The sequence below is a fragment of the Nannospalax galili genome, unplaced genomic scaffold (assembly GCF_000622305.1).
Source record: "Nannospalax galili isolate Female #2095 unplaced genomic scaffold, S.galili_v1.0 scaffold1437, whole genome shotgun sequence".
Classification (NCBI taxonomy): domain Eukaryota; kingdom Metazoa; phylum Chordata; class Mammalia; order Rodentia; family Spalacidae; genus Nannospalax; species Nannospalax galili.
Window position 1 is genome coordinate 301,273 of NW_008341050.1, and position 16,596 is coordinate 317,868.

Here is a 16,596-nt window from a genome sequence, read left to right on the forward strand (position 1 = left end):
CTGGTGGAGTACAGAAGAGGGTGTTGGATCCCCTGGAACTGGAGTTGCGGACAGTTGTTAGCTGTCATGTGGGTGCTGGGATTCAAACCTAGGTCTTCTGCAAGAATAGTCAGTGTTCTTAACTGCAGAGCCATCTCTCCAACCCTCAACTCCTTCTATACCTTTTGTTCATGGCCATTGAAGACCAGAAGAGTGATGGTGAGCTGAGAATTCTAACGGGTTCTTTCAGTTTGGGGGGAATACCAGAGGCAATATTATTTTACTTTTGATTTCTTTTTTTAAATTGAAAATGTTTTTCCAGTTTTTCTTTATTTTATGTGTATGAGTATATCTAAGTGTACCAGTGTTATACAGTGCCCTCAGAAGTCAAGAAGAGGGAGGGCATCAAATTGCCTAGAACTGGAGTACGAACTGTTGTTAGCTGCCTTGTGGGTGCTGGGATTTGAATCTGGGTCTTCTGTAAGAACAGCCAGTGTTGTTAACCACCCAGCCATCTCTCCAGCTCCCTTTTTCAGTTTTTTTTTTTTGGTCTTTTTGAGACAGGGTCTCCCTGTAGCCCCAGCTGTCTTGGAACTCACTATGTAGACCAGGCTGGCCTTGAACTCACTATCTGCCTGGCTCTGCCTCCCGAGTTCTGGGATTAAAGGCGTGCGCCACCAGTTTTTTTAGGACAAGATCTCATTATGTAATTTAGGCTGACTTGGAACATAGATTTGGAATGAAAAACTCTGTAACTACAAAATTAAGCAGTGGTTTCTGACATCTAGAATCCCCATTTGTATTCATGTCTGTGAGCCAAGATTGAAGTGTAAGCCACAAGTTGCCACATAGAAAATCATTTTGATAGAAAATCTGTGTAAACCAAACATTGATCATGATTTTAATTGAGCAGATGTAGGAAGTCTCACTTAGAATAGTCTTTTTCTATGCCTCCTTAAAAACCCATGGAAAGGCCAAGTGTGGTTGGTGCATGCCTTTGGGAGGCAGAGCCAGGCAGATCTCTGTGAGTTCAAGGCCAGCCTGGTCTACATAGTGCGTTCCAGGACAGCTGGGGCTGCAGGGAGACCCTGTCTCAAAAAGCCAAAAACAACAACAAAAACAAACAAACAACCCCCCCCCAAAAAAAAACAGAGAAAAACTTCTTTCTTGTTTATTCAGGTTAAAAGTTATCTTTTTTTTCTCTCCCTTTTCTTCCTTTCTCCATCTCTCCCCTCCTTTCCCTTCCTTTTTTATTTTATTTTTCCTTTTGAGACAGGGTTTTACTCTATAGCCTAGGCTGACCTTGAATTTTTGGCAATCCTGCTTTAGCTACCTAAGTGCTGGGATTACAGGCTTGTGTCACCATGCCCAGCTCTTTATTTCAGTAATTACTATGAATTTTTGACTATAACAGCCTTGTTGAGTTATAATTTATATAGCATACAATTTACCTGGTTGTTTATTTGAGACAATCTCATTATTTGTCTCTGGCTGACTTGGAACTTGCTTTGTAGACCAGGCTGGCCTCAAACATGGGTTGATCCTCCTGTGTTTGCCTCTGGAGTTCTAGATTATAGGTGTGTACAAGTATACAGTACAAAATTTTTGGTGTACTTAACAGTGTTGTGTAATTATAACCAAATTCAATTTTAGAACATTTTCTTCATCCTGAAAACAAACCCTATTCCTATTAGCATTTTCCCCACCCTCTCCCTTTTTCCCCTTACAACTCTAGACAACCACTGATTTACTATTTATGGTTTACCTATTTTAAATATTTCATATAAATGGAATAACAAAATATCCGTATGTGTTCTTTTATAGTTGGTTTCTTTTCTCTCAGACTACTCTTTTCAAGGTTCATTTGTGTTGTAGCATGTATTTGTATTTCGTTCCTTTCTTGGCCAAAAGATAGCCCCTTGCATTAATATGATGCATTTTATTTATCTGTTCATCAGTTGACACACTTTTGGTTTGCTTATACTTTAAAAATATTTTATTTATTGCTTTTATTTTTATTGTCTGCATGTGTGTAAGTACACCCATGTTATGAAATGCCCAAGAAGGTCAGAAGGTGGCTTTGGATCACCTGGAACTGGAGTTATTGTTGTTAGCAGCCATGTGGGTGCTGAGAATCAAACCTGGGTCCTTTGTAAGAGCAGTCAGTGTTGTTAGCTGCTGAGCCATCTCTCCAACCTGGTTTGCTTATACTTAAAAGCAATTTTGAATGAATCAAGGGATGTGCTTAGCCCACAAAAATAAAGAGATACTAAGGGTTGTACAATTGTAAAATTTAATGAGGTAGTTACTCTCTGGGCGCAAGCATGGGCTCTCTTGATCATTAATGGCCAATAAAATAATTATGCCTAGAATGAAGCCTCTATAAAAGTAAAAAAGACAGGACTTGGCTGGAGAACATCTGGATTGCTGAACTCATGAAGGTGTCTGGTGGGTCATATTCCTGGAGAAGAGGTGGAGTACCCTGCCCTTCCCGTTTACCTTGCCAGTGTCTCTCTTCTTTCTGGCTCTTTATCTGTACCTGTGTCATCCCTGTGTAATATATAAGTAGATGTAAAAAAAATGCTTCCTTGAATCTGTGAGTCTCTCTAGGAAATTAATTAGACCCAAGGAGAAGGTCACCTAGTATTAGAGTAGGTTGGTCAGAAGCACAGGTGTCATCCCAAGGAGGTGATTGACATCTGAAGTGAGGGGCAAGCAGTCTTATGAGACTGAGATGCTCATTGGCCATCTTACTTGGTGAAATGTCTTTTCAAGCCCTTGTCAATTTTCTGTTTTTTTTTTTTTTTTTTTTTTTCGAGGCAGGGTCTCCCTGTAGCCCCAGCTGGCCTGAAACTCACTATGTAGACCAGGCTGGCCTTGAACGCACAAACATCAGCCTGCCTCTCCCTCCAGAGTGCTGGGATTAAAGGCATGGGCCACCAAGTTCAGCCTATATCCTTCATTCTTTTGGTTACTTTTTCCACCTGTTGATTATGTCCTTTTAGCTATGTAAGTTCAATATTTTCGTTTCTTATATTTTACATATTAAGACATTTAAAAAGAACAACACAACACCCTTATATTCACTATCTAGTATGTATATACTACTAAATTCTTTTATTGATTGCAAGTTGTTTACCTCAAAGAAATCTTGGTTTGTTGGTGTACGCTTGTATTTTCAGTACTCTGGAGGGTAAGACCAGCCTGGGGATACATAGTCAGATCCTGTCTAAAAATAAATGGAGAGATGGCTCAGAGGTTAAGAACACTGGTTGTTCTTGCAGAAGACCGGGGTTCGAATCCCAGCACCCACATGGCAGCTGGTGACTGTAACTCCAGCCCCAGGGGATCCAACAGCCTTTTCTGACCTCCGGGGGCACTGCAGGACATGGGTGCACTTACCTACATGCAGACTATACATGCATACACATAAAATAAGGCTGGGCGTGGTGACGCACACCTTTAATCCCAGCACTTGGGAGGCAGAGACAGGCAGATCTCTGAGTTCAGGGCCAGCCTGGTCTTCATAGTGAGTTCCAGAACAGCTGGGGTTACAGGGAGACCCTGTCTCAAAAAAAAAAAAAGGATAACCACTAATGAATTTGATGTTCCTTTGACTACTTTAAATCTTTAGATTTAATGTTTAAGATTTAGTGTTAGGTTTATCATGGCTGAAGTAAAAATATTGCAGAGGAGGGCCAAGAGGGCCTTAGGTTTTGTTTTTGGTTCAGGGTGTAGATCAGGTACCTATCAGAAAGATTCCTGTACATAGTAGGAACATAGATAGAATTGTTGACTATTTGGTACCCACATACTTTTGAGTGAAAGTATTTAATACCACTACTACAGCATTTTGAAATGAAATCTACCTATCTTTGGGCTAGAATTGTTCTCTGCTTTACCAATAAAGAGATGGCTTTGACAGAGTAAATATTTTCTTAGAGATGGTGAAGTGGAGCGCAAACTTGGGATAAAACTATTTATTTATGTATTTGTGTATTTATTTATTTATTTATTGTTTTTTTTTTTTGGTATTTTTTGAGACAGGGTCTCCCTGTAGCTCCAGCTGCCTGGAACTTGCTCTGTAGACCTGGCTGGCCTCGAACTCACAGAGATCCGCCTGCCTCTGCTTCCGAAGTGCTGGGATTAAAGGGGTGTGCCACCATGCCTGGTAAAAGTATTTATTTAAAAAAAAATTTTTATTATTTTAGTTTTATGTGTATGTGTGTATTGCCTGCATGTAGGTAAGTGCACTGGTGTCATGCAATTCTCGCGGAGGACAGAAGAGGCCATCAGATCCCCTGGAACTGGAATTACGGACAGTTGTTAGCTGCCGTGTGGGTGCTGGGATTCGAACTTGGGTCTTCTGCAAGAACAACCAGTGTTCTTAACCGCTGAGCCATCTCTCTAGCCCCAAAAGTATTTATTTTTATTCCTATATATATGTGTGTCTTTTGAATGTAGGCCACTTGTGTGGGTGCTTGTGGAGGCCAGAGGATATTAGATTCTCTGTAGCTGGAATTACAGGTAGTTGTGGGCTATTTGACATGGGTGCTTGGAACTGAACTCTGGTCCTCTGGAAGTGCTCTTAACTGCTGAGCCCTCTTTTCAGCCCCGGGATGGAATTACTTAGTTCTAACTGCATACAGTCCATTTAGCTGCCTTGGGTAATTGAGATTTGTGGACAGACAGAGCAAACAGAGTTAAAGACTATATAGTGGGGCAGGGAATGTAGCTCAGTTTATAGAGTCCTTGCCCAGTATGCATGAAACCCTGGGTATGATTCCTAGCACTACCTATAATCCCAGTACTTGGGAGGAGGAAGCAGGAAGATCAGAAGCTCAAGATAATCCTCCTGTAGCCAGGCATGGCACACACACCTTTGATCCCAGTAGTCTGGAGGCAGAGACAGGTGAGTCTCTGAGATCTAGGCCAGCTGGGGCTACAAGGAGACCCTGTCTCAAAAAGCAAAAAAAAAACAAAATTATAGTGCTATGGAGTTGTCCCAGAATCACTGTGAGTTCTAGGAAAGTTAATGCCATGTTCTGAACTCCTTCTTATATAACAGAAAGAAAGAAAGAAAGAAAGAAAGAAAGAAAGAAAGAAAGAAAGAAAAATACAGAAGAACTACAATTCTGTTGAGGAAATACTTTGTAAAATATGTAAGAAGCAGTGATTTTGTTAAGGTCTGATTGTAGGCAAGAAGCTATTGAAACATAGTGGCAGTGTTTCCAGGGTAGTAGTGGTAGACCTGGCTGATTGTAGCTGGACATGAAGGTCTTGTGTAGGGAGGCTGTGATAGCAGGATCAGTAGCTGCCCCCACTGATAGCTGATCCAGTGCTGGATGCAGTGGCCACAGCAGGAATGAGTCCATGGCACTAAGCCTGTGGAAGGAAGGGCTGATTTTTGGCTCTGGCCAAGTTGTTGCACAGGTTGTGCATGTCACTTTAAACATACAGAGACCTGCTAGCTGAAGGAGGAGCATCGTCTTGATCAGGTGTGAATCTAAGGGATGACTTCATCCTTCTAACTAGACCTGCCCTAGATGCTGAGTGAATGTTTTCTTAATTGCAAGTCCTGCAGCTGGGAGAAGCAGGAAGTGATTGGGCTTCAAGCACTCTGTGAGTAGAAAAAAAAAAAAAAAAAGACTGGGGAAATCTTTTGAAATGTGATGGTGTGAGTATGAGGCTGAAGGTAGACACACAGTCTTTCTCTAAGTGGAGGGCTGAAGTAAGGCACACAACAGACTGAAAAAAGTTTTGTTCTCTTTCTAGTGGCTGCTTTTTCTAAAAAAAAAAAAATTGCCGGGCATGGTAGCGCACACCTTTAATCCCAGCACTCGGGAGGCAGAGGCAGGCAGATCCCTGTGAGTTCAAGGCCAGCCTGGTCTACATAGTGAGTTTCAGGACAGCTGGGGATACAGGGAGACTCTGACTCAAAAAGACCAAAAAAAAAAAAATTATTGTGTGTATATGCATGCAGGAGCTCATGCCATGGTGTGCCTGTGGAGCTCAGAGGACAGCTTTGTGGAGTGACCTTTATTTGGGTTTCAGAGATTGAGCTTAGTCGTCAAATGTCTGTGGCACGTGCTTTTACCTACTGAGCCATCTTGCTGGCCCAAGCCGTATGTTTAAATTCAGAATCTCAGGTAGACCTGCTGGTACAAACCTGTAATCCCAGCTACTCTGGAGGCTAAGGCAGGAGGATTGAAAGTTCGAGGACTGGTTGGGCTACATAAGTTCAAGGCCAGCCTGGAGATATAGTAACACCCTGTCTGAAAATAAAAGATGCTGGGGATATGTCTCAGTGCTACAGTGCTTGTTTAGTATATTTGAGGCCTTCAATTCAATCCCTGGCACTGACAAAACAAAAACAAACTAAAAATCTCAAATGTATAAGAACAGGAGAAGGAAGAGCTGGCTAGTAGCAGTTCATATGAAAACTGGGAAGGTGGAAGTTTGGTTGGTGGTTAGTACCAGGAGCTGCTTTGTACTGTGGCTGCTAAAAGCACCTTCAGTTACAGCTCCAGGAATTTGTCCAGTTGACAGGAGTATTAGTCCCAATACAGTTTTGTATGATGTTAGAAACATTTGCTTGCTGATTTAAACGAATACTGGAGAGCATTCCAAGAAAAGCAGACAGGTGCATAAATGATTTGAAAACCAGTTAGGGAGGAAAGTTGTTGGGATATGTGGACAGAGGGACTGTTGAGAAATTTTAAAAGTACAAAATCGTGTAACTTCTGTATTCCTATACTTACAATTAATCATTACTCTATTTCATATTTAATTTTATTTCTGAGACAAGGTCTTTTGTAGCCCAAGCTGACCTTAAACTTGCTACGTAGCTGAGGATAATTTTCAACTTGTGATCTTCCTGCCTCCACCTCCCCAGTGTTAGGAATATAGGTGTCCACTGCCATACCATACCACTACCATACCTGGTGTATTCAGTGCTGGGGACCAGGGCTTTGTGCATGCTAGGCAGGCACTCTACCAACTCAGCTATATTCTTGGCCCCTCTAGGGTAATTTCTTAACTTTGTATTTCAAACCTTTTAATACTTTACATACAGTAATTTGAATTTCTATAGTTGTAAAATCTGACCTCTCAGGAAACACATTTTAAGTATTTTTAAAGGTTTTTTAAGATTGATTTTTATTATGTATATGCATGTGTGTCTGAGGCTATATACATGTGAGTGAAGGTGTCCTTGAAAGCCAGAAGCAATGGATCGTCTGGAGTTAGAGGAACAGGAAGTTGTGAGCTGCCAGGCATGAATGCTGGGAATCAAACTCAGGTCCTCCAGTTCTCTGTAAGAGCAGCACATGCTCTTAACTGCTGAGTCATCTCTTCAGCCCCCTAAAATTTTTAAAAGTATTTTACTTGGGCTGGAGAGATGGCTCAGTGGTTAAGAACACTGGTTGTTCTTGCAGAAGACCTGGGTTCGAATCCCAGCACCCACATGGCAGCTAACAACTGTCCATAACTCCAGTCCCAGGGGATTCAGCAGCCTCTTCTGTCCTCTGTGGGCATTGCATGACACGGGTGCACTTCCTTACATGCAGGCATAACACTCATACACATAAAAATAATAAAATATTAAAAAAAACTTATTTTACTTACAATGTATTTAGTTGACACATAGTAATTGTACATGTTTATGGGTACAATATGGCAATTACATATATGTAATGTATAATGATCAGATCAAGGTAATTGGCATATCTGTCACCTGAAATGCATGTTGTTACTTTGTGCTGAGAACATTAAAAATCCTCTCCTATTAGCTTTTTGTTTTTGTTTTTGGTCTTTTGAGACAGTTCTCCCTGTAGCCCCACTTGGCCTGGAACTCACTATGCAGACCAGGCTGGTGTTGATCTTAGCAAGTATGCCTCACCTTGCATATGGCTAAAATGTCCCTATATTGGTGTTATAGTTCCCCTCTTGAGCAGAGACCTTATTGTACTATTACAATGAAGGTATCCTGAGGCCCAAGACAGTTCTGGGTCAGCTTTGCCATCATCTTGATGGTCGCTGCTATTAATGACTTCAGTAGTTTCCTGTTCTCCTGCTGGCTTACTATCCCTTTCCAGAAGGCATGCAGCAGACTGCTTCTGCTTGACTCAACCTTAGTCTTCTCCTTTTTTTTTTTGGTCTTTTTGAGGCAGGGTCTCCCTGTAGCCTGTAGCTCCTTTTTGAGACATAGTCTCACTAACGTCAGCTGGCCTTAAACTTATGGTCCTCTGGCCTCAGCCTCCAAGTGCCGGGAGGATTACTTGTGTATGTGACCACATTCTGCTCATTTCTGTATTCTTTAAAAGATATATATTGATTATTTATTTGTCTTTTTTTTTTTTTTTTGGTCTTTTTGAGACAGGATCTCTCTGTATTCCCAGCTGTCCCTGTCCCTGGTCACTGTGTAGACTAGGCTGACCTTGAATTCACTGAGATCCACCTGCCTCTGCCTCCCAAGTGCTGGGACTACAGGCGTGCACTACCACACCTGGCTTATTTGTCTTTTTGAGACAGGGTCTCTCTGTAACTCTAGCTGGCCTGGAACTCACTGTGTAGACCAGGCTGGCCTTGAACTCAAAGAGATCTGCCTGCCTCTGCCTGCTGAGTGCTGAGATTAAAGGTTGTGCTGGGATTAAAGGAGTGTGCTTTATTTTTGTGTATGAATGTTTTGCCTGCATGTTTGTAAGTGTGTCACATGGTGTTCAGTACTTTCAGAGGCCAGAAGAGGGCATCAGATCCCCCAGAACTGGAGTTAGGGACAGTTGTGAGCTGCTATGGCAGTGTTGGGAACTGAACCTGGGTCCTCTGCAAGATCAGCCAGTGTTAACTGGTGAGCCATCTCCAGTTCCTTTGTTTCTTTTTTTTTGGATACAGGATATTCCTGTAGCCCCAGGTGGTCTGGAACTTGCTATGTAGACCAGGCTGGTCTTGATCTCTTTCTTCTGAGTGCTGGATTAAAGGTGTGAAAGTTATGGGCCACCATGCCTGGCTTCCTTTCCTTTTCTTTTCTTCCTCCCCTCCCCTCCCCTCCCCCTCGCCCTTTTTTCTCCCTCCCTCCCTCCCTCCCTCTCTTTTATAGCCCAGGCTGTCCTTGAACTTGCTGTGTAGCTGAGGCTGGCCTTAAATTCCTGATCTTTTCTTGCTTCTACCTCCCAAGTGCTCCAATTACACATATGCTCCCCCACCTGGCTATACTTCTTTTAAAATGTGGGTGTCAGATTCGAAAAAGATTTCTGAAGAGGAGATTTTGTTTTTTAGAATAATAAATACATCCAGGGAAACAGTGAGGTGGCTCAACAGGTGAAGGCACTTGACCTGAGTTTGACTGTTGGGAACCACATTGTGAAATGAGAGAACATACTCCTATAAAGATGTCCTCTTACCTCAGCATGTATAGTGTGACTGTTTTACTTTGACTTCTAAGTGAGTACTCTAGGGAAGAATGCCCAATAAATAAGAGGAAAAATTTTGACAGTCATAAAAGAATGTTTGTAATTGTTTACCAGAGGGTGTGTCCATCAGGCATCACTTCTGCTTTCCTTGTCCCATCTATTCTGACTTTCCACCTCAACCCCAAGACAGTCTGACTTGCTGCTGTACCATTTCAATGCATTTTCAGCCTTTTTAAAATCAGAGTAGATTATTTTTCTCCAGCCACCATGGACATATGTATAGCAGATAGTATTGAGGTTGACTTCTCAGGTAGGGAGACTGGTTGTATTTTCCTTATTTAAATGACAATATCAAAAGAGTAAGAATGCACAGGCAGTCTGATTTTCCTAATCTTTAAAAGCAATTATTCAAATTGTTTCTTTAAAAATAATTTAATAATAATTAAATTAATAATTATTAATTATTCAATTGGATTCATTAAAAACAATTATTCAAAATTGGCCCCCACACAGAACTTGTTTGCCACACATAGTTCTTGGCCAAGTATTTGAAGCCATCCAGTTTTACCAGGTGGCAGCTACTGTTGTTTATGGATACCTAATTTAAACCGCAGACATGAAATAGTGTCCTTGTTTTGTAAAAAGGGAAACTATGTTGAAAGAACTAGCAGGTTCTTTATTGAGGTATAATTCACATACCATCCAATTCAACTATTTAAAGTGTACATTTCAATGATTTTTAATCAGAGTCTTGAGCAGCTACTACCACCATACTTTTTGTACATTTTTATCACTACATAAAGAAATGCTGTACATATTAGCTGTCGTTTTCTGTTTCTTTCACATCCTATTGTTGCTCTAGACAGCCAATAATTTTTCTGCCCATATATATTTGCCTATTCTGGTCTTCATATAAATAGAATCATGGGGCTGGAGAGATTGCTCAGTGGTTAAGAACACTGTTCTTGTAGAACACACGGGTTCGAATCCCAGCACCCATATGGCAGCTAATAACTGTCCATAATTCCAGTTCCAGGGGATCCAACAGCCTCTTCTGTCCTCCATAGGCATTGCACAACACGGGTGGACTGATATACAGGCATTACACACACATACACACACACACACATACACAAAATAAATAATAAATAAATTAAAAAAAATAGAATCATAGAGTAGGTGTTTGTTTTCTTTGAGACAGGGTCTCTTTGTGGCTCCTGCTGACCTGGAACTTGATGTAGATTAGGGTGGCTTCCATTATAGGTGATCTTTTGTGACTGGCTTCTTTTCTTTTCCTTCCTTCCTTCTCCCCCCCCCCCCCGCCCCTTTTTCTTTCTTTCTTGGCCTTTTTGAGACAGGGTCTCCCCATAGCCCCAGCTGGCCTGGAACTGGCTTTGGAGACCAGGCTGTCCTTCTACTCACAGATCTTCCTGCCTCAGGATGCCTCCTGAGTGCTGGGACTAAAGGTGTGCGCTACCATGCCTGATGAGACTGGCTTCTTTCTCTTAGAAATGTTTTCAAGGTTCATTATTTATTTCTGTTTTGTGTGTATAAGTATTTTGTCTACAAGTGCATCAGGTGCATGCAATACCCCTGGTGGCCAGAAGAGGGTATTGGAACTGGAACTGGAGTTAAGGATGTTAGCCACCATGTGGGTGGTGGGAACTGAACCCAGGCAGGTCTTCTGCAGGAGTAGTCAGTGCACACCCTGCTCATACAACAGTTCTTAATCAAATTTATATCGCTCCCCCATCCCTTCACTGGACCTCATGTATTCCGCCATACATATTAAGTCCTATCCGGTCAAGCATTTGTACCCAGTTGTCCTTCATTGTAAATTTGTCCACTGGAGTCTATAGTCAGCCCATCTAGAGATCCTATGTGAGGCATACTCTCCCTTACCCAGTAGCCATCATTTTCTAGTAGTTCTCAGTCTGATGCCACTGGCTACCCATTTCTTTCCTCCCTTCTGGACCCTTGCTTAATTGAGTTGATGTGGGTCCTGTGCTAGATGCCACCATTGCCACATGTTCACATGAGCAAGATTCCAGTGGCCTGAAAGTAAGTAAATGGATGGAACTTGAGAGTGTTAATACTAAGTGAAGTAATACAAACGCAGGAGAGCAAGTGACATATGCTCTCCCTCATTTGAGGATTTTAGCACCAATCCCTTGTATGTTAGTATATAAATTCTGATGTAACACCAGGAGTCAGGAAAATGGAAAGGATACATGGGGATAAAGGAAAAGAAAGAACCTGAAAGGGGGATAGTAGGGAACAGATGTTACCAGGGGCGAGGTGGGGAATGTAGGAGGGTTTTTTTTTTTCCTTTGGTCTTTTTGAGATAGGGTCTCCCTGAGGCCTTAGCTGGCCTGGAGCTCAATATGTAGATCAGGCTGGCCTTGAACTCACAGATCTCCACCTGCCTCTGCTTCCAAGTGCTGTGCTGGGATTAAAGGTGTACACCACCATAGTGGTTCTGGTTAACCTTTTGAGGATCTACTAGACTGTTTTCATTTGGAAGTGGGAAATTGAAACAGTCCCATATAACCAGGGCTGACCTCAATCTTGCTATGTAGTTGAGGATGACCATGAACTCCTGATCCTCTTGCCTCCACCTGCTAAGTGCTGGGATTACAGGCCTGCTTGCCACCTTGTGAGTGCTGAGAATTGAACCCTGGTTCTCTGTAAGAGCACTTAACTGCTGAGCCATCTCTCCAGCCCGCCCCCCCAAAATGTTTTCTAAAGTAACTGTGCTATTTTATACTAAGCTAGCAGCTATGAAGAATTTTGCCACATCTTTGCCAACACTTGTTAATATCTATCTTTAATTACAGTCTTACTTGAGGGTATGAAGCAGTATCTCATTGTGTTTGACCTTCATCTCCTTGTTTAGTGGTTGGTTTCTTTTTCTTTATGTGGCTGTAAATTTTTGGGTGCTGGGGATTGAACCCTAGGGCCCTTTGCATGCTAGGCATGTGCTCTACCACCTTTGGTATAATTTTATTTAGCACAAAACAATCTTCTCAACTTCACTGGGATGGCTGACCACATTTACCACCAAACCTACCTCTGAACTGGAATTCAGTTCCTAAGCCAGCCCCAGCCTTAGCTTTCTTGTCAGGACTAGGGGGCACAGTGTCTTTCTGCATGTGTCTCTGTTGCCTTCCCTTCTTGTGAATCTTTTTTTGGGAGGGGGCGGGGGTGTGTTTTTGAGACAGAGTCTCCCTGTAGCCCCAGCTGACCTGGAACTTGCTATGTAGACCAGCCTGGCCTTGAACTCACAGAGATATCAATCAACCTCTGCCTCCCCAGTGCTGGGATTAAAGGTATGTGCCACCACACACGGTCATGAATCTTTTTTTTTTTTTTTGGTCTTCTTGAGACAGGGTCTCCCTGTAGCCCAGGCTGTTATGGAACTCGGTATGTAGACCAGGCTGGCCTCGAACTTCAGAGATCCGCCTGCCTCTGCCTCCCAAGTGCTGAAATCTTTTTTTTTTTTTAAGATTTACTCTAAAATTTTTATTTAGTGTATATGTTTGTGTGTATTTGTGTGAATATATGTTATATGAGTGTAATGGCCATGAAGCCAGAAGAGAGCATCAGATTCCCTGGCACTGGAGTTGCAGGTTGTTGTGAGCCACCCAGTGTGGGTGCTGGGAACTGAACTCTGGTCCTCTGGAGGTGTAGGAAGTTCTCTTAACCACTGAACCATCTCTGTAGCCCCCACTCTTGTGAATCTGTACTTTTGGGATAAATTTCAAGATGGTGTTGGTTCCAGGGAGGCAGGCATGATTTCAGGAGACAAGTGAAGGTAATGACAGATACTGGATACCCTTGTTGATAAGGTACCAGTAGAAAAATCTTAAGGCATACTGGTCTTGCACATAGTCTCAAGACTTGAGACTGCCTGGCTTTCATAAAATGAGGGTTGGGTACATTCTTGTCTGCCAGCTCTGGGTATTTGGGCATGTGGGCATCCTTATTGGCTATCATTATTCTGTCCATAAAAGAGTTTATAAGTGTCAATCCAGTTCTTGGACATCCAGTGCACTGGCTACATGGTCTGAGGCCGAGGCTAGAAAGCTGGTTGGTTGCTTTCCTAAGATAGGATCCTCCTGCTACATTATGTAGCCCAGACTGGCCTGAACTCTTGATTTCTCTTTTGTCCCAAGTGCTGGGATTACAGGTATGTGCCACTATACCTGACTTTCCTTATTTTATTATTTTTTTTTTTTTTGAGACAGGGGCTTCCTGTATCTCCAGCTTGCCTGGAACTTGCTGTGTAAACCAGGCTGACCTCGAACTCACAGAGATTCACCTGCCTCTGTGTCCTTATGCCCAGCTAGACATCACTTATTTTAGTTTTTTAATATTTTATTATTATTATTATTATTATTATTATTATCATTATTATTTGGTCTTTTTTGAGACAAGGTCTCCCTGTAGCCCCAGCTGACCTGGAACTTGCTATGTAGACCAGGCTGGCCTCAAACTCACAGAAATCCGCCTGCCTCTGCCTCCCAAGTGCTGGGATTAAATGTGTGTGCCACCACGCCCGGCTTATTTTATTATTTTTATTTTATGTGTATGAGTGTATTGCCTGCATGTGTGTGTAAGTGCACTGTGTCGTGCAATGCCCTCAGAGGTCTGAAGACTGTGTTGTAGTCCCCTGGAACTGCAGTTATGGACAGTTGTTAGCTGCCATGTGGGTGCTGGGCATCGAATCCTGGTCCTCAGCAAGAACAGCCAGTGTTCTTAACTACTGAGCCATATCTCCAGCCCGACTTGACTTGTTTTGATAACCTTGGCATATTTGAGGCATAGTGGTAAGGCATTTTATAGTTTTCCCTTCTGTTAGAAGTTGTCTCATGTTTCAGTCATGATTAGACTGAAGTTGTACCTTTTGGGAGGAAGGTCACAGGTAAAGTGCCATGCTCATCATGTTTATTAAGGGTACATATTCTCAACATGATTTGTCATTGTTGATGCTGACTTTGAGTGCTTGACTTCGTGGCTATAGGCTATCTCCATTGTAAAGTCATGTCTCCTAACCTTCTGTTGTTGAGCAGCTTTTTAAAATATTATTTTTATTTTATGTGTATGTGTGTATTGCCTGCATGTGGGTAAGTGCACCTGTGTCGTGCAATGCCCTCGGAGGACAGAAGAGGCTGTCGGATCCTCTGGAACTGGAGTTACAGACAGTTGTTAGCTGTCATGTGGGTGCTGGGATTTGAACCAGGGCCTTCTCCAAGAACAACCAGTGTTCTTAACCTCTGAGCCATCTTTCCAGCACCTGTTGAGCAGATTTTTTTTTTTTAATTAATGTGTATAAGTGTATTACCTTCATGTATGTGAGTGCACCTATGTCATGCAGTACCTACAAAGGTCAGAAGAGTGTGTTGGATCCTCTGGAACTGGAGTTATGGATGGTTGTTAGCTGCCATGTGGGTGTTAGTAGTCCCTGGGTCCTCTGCAAGACCAGCCAATGTTCTTAACCACTGAGCCATCTCTCCAGCCCCGTTGAGCAGCTTTTAAAGCCATTTGTGTATCTTCTTTGGTCAACTTTTGCCCATTTGAAATTGGATTACTTTTTCTTTTTTTCCTTGAGGTTATTGTTTTGTTTTGGATAAGGTCTTACTCTGTATGTCAGGTTGGCCTTGAACTTGTGGCTGTCCTCCTGTCTCAGCCTTCCTGCTGGGATTACTAGCATGAGTTACCATGCTTAGTGGATTAACTTTTCTTTATTACTGAGTTAGAATTAGTTCTTTGTATGTTCTATATATAAGTCCTTTATCAGGTATATGATTTACAAGTTTTTACCCCCATTTTTCGGTTATCCTTTTATTTATTTGTTTAATGGTTATTTATACAGGTTATCATGATGTTGCCTGGGCTTAAATTTCTGCCTTCAAGGGGCCTCTTTTCTGTATCAACCTTCTGGGTTTTCAGATACTGTGTCAATTTAATAGTTTTTTTTAGAAAAAATATTATTATTATTATTATTTGTCTCTTTGAAGCAGGGTCTCCCTGTAGCCCCAGATGTCCTGGAACTCACTATATAGACCAGGCTGGCCTTGAATTCACAGAGATCCACCTGCCTCTGACTCCCAAGTGCTGGGACTACAGGCGTGCGCCACCACGCCTGGCTTATTATTATTATTTTTTAATTTATTATTTTTATTTTATGTGTATGAGTGTGCTGCCTGCATGTATGTAAGTGCACCTGTGTTGCACAATGCCCGAGGAGGTCAGAAGAGACTGTCGGATACCCTGGAACTGGAGTTACGGACAGACAGTTGTTAGCTGCCATGTGGGTGCTGGGATTCAGACCCGGGTCTTCTGCAAGAACAACCAGTATTCTTAACTGCTGAGCCATCTCTCCATCCCCCACCCCCGAAATATTTTATATTTTTAATTTATGTGTATGTGTGTATTTCCTGCTTGTACATTAGTGTATCCGTGTCATGCAATGCCCGCAGAGGACAGAAGAGGCGGTCAGATCCCCTGGAAGTGGAGTTATGGACAGTTGTTAATTGCCATGTGGGTGCTGGGATTCGAACCTGTGTTGAATAAAAGTATTTCCAGAAAGGTTTAACTGAGGAGGAAAGGCCCACTCTGAAAGTGAGCTGCACCATCCCTTAGGTTGGGGTCTTGGGTTGAGATGAGAAAGTAGACTGAGCATCAACATTCCTCCTTCACTGCTTCCTCATTGCCTTGCATGGGACTACTTGTCTCATGCTCCTACAACCACACCTTTCCTGCTGTGAGCCAAAATAAATTTTCCTCTGTTACTTTGCCAGGTATTTTGCTTTGTCAGGTATTTTGTCCAAGTGATGAGAAAAATAACTAATATGGTTTTTGTACATTTTTCTTTGCATTTAACATTGATCAGTAGAAATCCTGTGCTTTGTCTTGATGGGCACTGCTTTGCCTTGGCATTAGGTATTAGGAGACTGGGTGTCCTAGTTTGTTTTTCATTGCTGTGACAAAAGTACTCTGACCACTACCAACATGGGGAGGAAAGGCTTTATTTAGCTTACATATCCCGGGTCACAGTTCATCCGGGAGCCCAAGGTAGGAACTCAGGGCAGGAATCTGGAGGCAGGAGCTGGAGCACAGGCCATGGAGGAAATGCTGCTTACTGGCTTGCTCCCCTGGCCCCTGCTCAGTCTGCTTTCTTATGCAGCACAGTCCCACCTGCCCA

At 42.4% G+C, this 16,596-nt stretch overlaps 1 protein-coding gene across 10 annotated transcripts in view; it reads left to right on the plus strand.

Moving 5' to 3' along the window:
* Usp54 (ubiquitin specific peptidase 54) overlaps positions 1-16,596 on the plus strand; it is a 112,743-nt gene that overhangs the window by 9,330 nt on the left and 86,817 nt on the right. The window contains exon 1 of one of the 10 annotated variants that reach the window (XM_029565117.1): positions 14,075-14,097. The exons of the other annotated variants lie outside the window; for them this stretch is intronic. The gene's annotated coding sequence lies outside the window, so the exon portion shown is untranslated. Of the gene's footprint in view, positions 1-14,074; positions 14,098-16,596 lie in introns of those variants that run through there. 10 annotated transcript variants of the gene reach the window in all.